Below are 6172 nucleotides of genomic sequence, written 5' to 3'. Positions count from 1 at the left end.
GAAATTGGTATGTTGGTGTCTGACTTACTGTATAAGCACATTAGAGTTGGTTTTGGATAAAGGGGTAAGGTGAAAAGGGAGAGAGAGTGAGAGAGACAGAGAGAGAGAGAGAAGAAAAAAGACGACATGGAAAAGAAAAGGAAAAGGGAAGGTTTGGGAAGGAAAGGGAAGGTTTAGGAAGGGGAGGGGAGGGAAGGGAAGGAAAAGGAAAAGAAGAAAGACAAGAGAAAAGAGACGAAAAGAAAAGAGACGAAAAGAAAAGAAAAGAAAAGAAAAAAAGAAAAGAAAAGAAAAGAAAAAAGAAAAGAAAAGAAAAGAAAAGAAAAGAAAAGAAAAGAAAAGAAAAGAAAAGAAAAGAAAAGAAAAGAAAAGAAAAGAGAAAAGAAAAGAAGAAAAGAAAAAAGAAAAGAAAAGAAAAGAAAAGAAAAGAGAAAAGAAAAGAAGAAAAAAAGAAAAAAAGAAAAAAGAAAAGAAGAAAAAAAGAAAAAAAGAAAAAAGAAAAAAAGAAAAAAGAAAAAAGAAAAAAAGAGAAAAGAAAATAAAAAGAAAGAAAAAGAAAAAGAAAAAAAAGAAAAGAAGAGAAAAACCTGATTCCAGTGTTGGCCCAGATGATGGGATGTCCAGGGTCCTGGGGATGCTTCCTGGCCTTGTTGGGGGTACCTTTTCACAGATAGGTTTTGCCCTCCTGGAAATAAGTTTCCCACTTTCTAACCAAATTAGTTTATCATGTGCAGTCCGATTTCAGACCTTCCTGGAAATGAGTTAGAGGCTTCATCTGTCCTATATCATCTTGTTCCCACCCTACAGTCCATGACCAGTTCTTGGTCTCTGTGCTGTGCTGTCCTGTGCTTATCTGCAGAATCCAGAACAACGAGATTTGTCCCAGAAAAGTGCTGCCCTAACTCCACACGGCCACCTTTTCCAGCCACATCTTATTCTTTCTTATGGTGTGTTATTACCAACAGTCCTTGATTATTACCAACAATTCTTGTCTGTTATTACCAACAATCCTTTGTTGGCTCCACAGCCACTCAGCTATCCATTTCTGAGACATACACATTAGCCCCTTATCTTCTGGGGTTCTACATAGTACAAATCAACTTGTTGTCAGAAATGCTAAATACACCATAGCTTTCTCAGAGGCCCTGGTTTTGGTTGTAAGAAAGAAGGAAGATGTTACACCTTGAATGCTTTTTGATGCTGTCCTCACAGGTAGAGCTGTCTGCTGTGCAATCAGAAGCTGTGGGTGCACGCAGGACCTTTCATGCTTGGAATATCCAGAGAAATAACAGCCTGTTGTCATGGTCACAAGTGCTGTTTGCAGACAGCTGCTTTATTGGAATGTCTGCTGGTTGGTTGTGTCCACTGGGACATTGACACAGACAAACTGATGAAAAGAATTTTCATGAATGGAAGATCTGCAGCTGAGATACAAGGGAGGGAAGGACACAGTACCAAGAGTGTCATGATGACAGATACTAATAGAGAAAGGGGTACTCCTGTCATCTCCCAGTGAACTCAGTACATGCTACTCATGTTTTGTAGCTCACTTTCCCTGCTTCACTTACCAGTTTTTACAAAATCAGTTTCACAATTTGAGTCGTTCTTGTAAATTGTAGCACCCCCAAAAATCTGTTCAAAAGGTTTGGTACTTAAAATAATTCCAAGTTAATAAAGTTATTTTTTAACCAAAGCAAAAGGTCACGCTCATCTTACACCTAGAAAAAGGTGCGTGGTCACTCTTGATTGCTATAAAGATAGAAAACCCCACCAAACTCTGAGTAGTGAGCATTTTAATGCACAGTAAACCACACTATATTGCCCAGACTGGTTTTTGTATTAATTATTTAGTGGTGGTGTGTATAGGTTACATTCACACAATGAAATGGAATAAAGACTGAAATCCAATTCTCATGATTAGACAAAAATGTTACCCTGTGGCTATGTGTTATATTTGCAGTAATGCTCTGCTAAATGACCCTTATGTCATTTAAATAAGTCATATTTAAGTATAAGACATACAGGTAAGCATGTCATTTGACCACTGGGAAGGTGATTACTGTGAGCAGGCTGGGGAAAAATGCATTAAAAAAAAACTTTAAGGGAAAAATATATGACAGGTTTGGACACAGAAATACATGGCACAAAGTCTGTAAGACGGGTAGAACATCTTATAATACGTTTAGTAGTCAGCAAATATTCTTTTGTTTTAGCTTTTAAAATATTGAGGCTTAAATAGTAGGCAGTTTAGTACTGCAAACTTCCAAGATATGAGATTTTTTCTATAGTTCATTTACAGTTCATTCTAATTTTTTTTGGTCCTTTTATAGGGTAGCAACTTCTCTGACAAGATAGTTCAAGAGTCTAGTGGTCACTGAAAAAATGTCTGATATCCACTCTGTATTAGACAAATAGGGAGGTTTTTTCTGTGGAAAGCAGCAGGTAGTTTGTGGTGCTGTAAGAACACAGTGCAATCGACAGAGAGTTTCTAACACACATGCAAAACACAGATGCCATTTATTGCCCTTGTGAGCATCCCTGTACCAGAAACTTCTGTGCTGAAGATTCTATTCTGACGTGACATTGTTTCTATTCTGGTTCTCACAAACAGCATCATCTGCATACATTTAAAATCTCCTGCTCAGGCATAGGCTTGAGCAGTTATTTACTGGTCTTCATGTTATTTTGATGGTCTTTAATACCCTTCTTTGCAACCCCAGCCATATCAGATCTATGTGTCACATTCAGTTACAGAGTTAAGATTTGCAAGATTCAACTTAGTTTATAAAATTATTAGTTTATTAAAAATTATTAAAATTATTAAAAATTATTAAAATTATTTTGTCTTTTTCTGAAGAGCACATGGAAGGAAGAGTATAGGTTTTAACCAGCTAGAGCACTCATCACAGTGTTTAACACACTTTAGTGTCACGCTGCAGAGTAGCTTAGTAAGATGAATAATTGTATAACTGTATAATTATTGTATAATTGTATTATCATGCATCTTGGGCATCAGCATACTGTTTACTGTGTTGTATTCCTCTTGATAAAAAGATCTGGTTTTCTGTTTTATGATATTAATGCTAAGGGATTAAGGGATTTTTCATATAAAAATAGCCGTTTCTCTTGCATTCTCCAAAGTATTTGTCCAAAGGATGAAAACATAGAAATATATACAAATACATACAAATACACATTTATTTATGTAGGGTTTTTGTGACCATGTTTTGGTAGTGACAGGGGGGCTACAGGGGCAGCTTTTCTGAGAAGCTGCTGGAAGCTTCCCCCATGTCCAACAGAGCCAATGCCAGATGGATCCAAGACAGGCCTGCCACTGGCCAAGGCTAAGCCCATCGGAGATGGTAGTAACACCTCAGTGACAACACATTTTAGAAAGAAAAAGAGTTGTTGCCCAGATGTAAATGCACTCAGAGAAGAGAGGAATGGGAATATGTGACAGGAACAACTATGCAAACACGAAGGTTGGTGAAGAAGGAGATGAAGGAGGAGCTCCAGGTGCCAAAGCAGAGATTCCCCTGCAGCCTGTGGTGCATACGTGGTGAGGCAGCTGTGCCCCTGCAGCCCATGGGGAGCCATGGGGGTGCAGAGATCCACCTGCAGCCTGGGGAGGAGATCCACACCAGAGTAGGTGGATGCCCAAAGGAAGGCTGTGACCCCATCGGAAGCATGTGCTGGAGCAGATCTTGGAGGGATCTGCAGACCTATGGAGAGAGGAGCCCACACTGGAGCAGGTTTGCTGGTAAGACTTATGACCCTGTGGGGGACCCACATTGGAGCAGCCTGTGCCTGAAGGACTGCATCCCGTGGAAAGGGACCCACTCTGGAGCAGTTCATGAAGAACTTTAGCCCATGGGAAGGACTGACACTGGAGAAGTTTGTGGAGGACTGTCTCCCATGGAAGGGACCCCAGGCCGGAGAAGGGGAAGGACTCCTCTCCCTGAGCAGTGTCAGGAACATTGTGTGATGAACTGACTGTAACCCCCACTCCCTGTCTCCCTGCTGCTGCAGGGAGGAGGTAGAGCCCAGGAAGGAGGGGGGGGTGGGTGAAAGGTGTTTTTAAGATTTATTTTACTTCTCGTTATCATGCTCTGATTTTGTTAGTAATAAATTCAATTAATGTCCCCAAGTTGAGTCTGTTTTGTCCGTGACAGTATTCAGGGAGTGATCTCTCCCTGTCTTTATCTCAGCTCATGAGATAAACTCTCCGCTGTCCAGTTGCAGAGAGGAGTGAAAGAGTGGCTTTGTGGGAGTCAACACATCAATTATTAAGTAGGGTAATATACTAGAATACATTTAACTAGCTAAATATATAAATAAATATATATGTGTATGGACAAATATACCTGTTAAAACAATATCTGTAGCCATCAAAATAACCTCAGTGAAAAGGGTTGTTTACATGTTTGTTACCTAAATATCAGGGTGGGAGTTTTTAAGGAAAAATAGTTCATTTATTTTCAGCATGTGTTTGAGCTGTTATTTTCTTCAGGAACAGAACAGAAACGTTCTTTCACAAAGTATTTTTTCCTCTGTTCTTTTATCTTTTTCTTTGTCAAGGGATGACCTAATCTTTGTTTTATATCTTCTGTAATTGAAAAAAAATAATATCAAAATACAAGTTTCATTATTTGTAACAAGAGAGTGGTAAGCAGTAGACTTCTAATGTTGTTTATATAAATCCCATGCTATTGTAATCTTAACAGGAGTGTTCTGTGATACAGGATGAACTAAAAAAAAAGAAAAAAAAAGGAAAAGTAAACACTAGTTAAGTCAGATGTTTATCATTCAGTGAATCTATAAAACCCCCGATTTCATAATCTCCAGAAGGAGTGGTTAGAGTCAGATCTAAAAATCTCACAATCTTCTGTGTAAGCTGTACCACAAGCTCACCTTAAAATGGCTTTGGTTTGCCTTGTGAGATAACTTCCTAAATTACTACAGATGGAAAATCACTGTATCTTGCTGTCTACAAGTCTTTGTAGGGAGACAGGAACACAAAAATAGCCCGTGTTCATCTGCAGCATAACTTTTAATAAAATATTAGCCATATAGCATTGAAGGTAGCATGTTCCAGCACTTTGTTTCATAGACAGACTGCTACGTGCTGTTTCCAAGAGGAAAAAAGCCCCTCATATGTCATGAGAGTCTTAGACCTTGACAGTCATTTAGCTTGTCAGAAGAATATTTTTGTTTTAAAAGTCTCTACTGTCACCCAAGTAGGAGTGAAAACATTAATTTGTAGAACAGCTTGCTGCTCTTTTCACAGAGGCTCATGTCATAGATCATGGAATCATAAAATGGCCTGCATTGGCCCTTAAAGATCATCATGTTCCAACTCCCTCGCCATAAGCAGGAACACCTTCCACTAGACCACTGCTCAGAGCTCCATCCAGCCTGGCATTAAACACTTCCAGGAATGGGGCATCCACAACTTCTCTGGGCGACCTGTTCCAGTGCCTCACCACCTTCACAGTAAGTTTTTCTTACTGTCTAATTTAACCTTTCTCTCTTTCAGTTTGAAGCTGTTTCCCCTTGTGCTGTCACTACATGCGCTTGTAAATTGTCTCTCTTTTTTGTAGGCTCCCTTCAGGTACTGGAAGGCTGCAATTAGGTCACCCTGAAGCCTTCTCTTCTCCAGGCTGAACAAACCTAATTCTCTCAGCCTTTCCTCATAGGAGAGGTCCTCCATCCCTCTAATCAACTTGGTGGCTGTCTTCTGGACTTGCTGCAACAGGTCAGTGTACTCTGACCTGCTGGCCACGCTGCTTTTGGTGCAGCCCAGGATACATTTGGCTTTCTGTGCCGTAAGTGGACATTGCCAGTTCGTGTCCAGCCTCTCATCCACCAGCACCCCCAAGTCCTTCTCTCTAGGACTGCTCTCGATCTGCTCATTCCCCAGCCTTTGTTGATACCAGGGTTTGGAACCCAGGTGCAGCACCTTGCACTTGGTCTTATTAAACCTCATGGGATTCCCATGGGCCCTCTTCTCCAGCTTGTCCAGGTCCCTCTGGATGGCATCCTGTCCTTCAGATGTGTCAACAGTACCACTCAGCTTGGTGTCATCTGCAAACATGCTGAGGGTGCAATCAATCCCTTCATCTATGTCATTAATGAAGATACTAAATAACGCTGGCCCCAGTATGGACCCCTG

This window comes from Lepidothrix coronata, unplaced genomic scaffold (genome assembly GCF_001604755.1).
Source record: "Lepidothrix coronata isolate B3197 unplaced genomic scaffold, Lepidothrix_coronata-1.0 Scaffold31, whole genome shotgun sequence".
NCBI lineage: Eukaryota > Metazoa > Chordata > Aves > Passeriformes > Pipridae > Lepidothrix > Lepidothrix coronata.
This window is presented reverse-complemented; position numbering follows the sequence as displayed.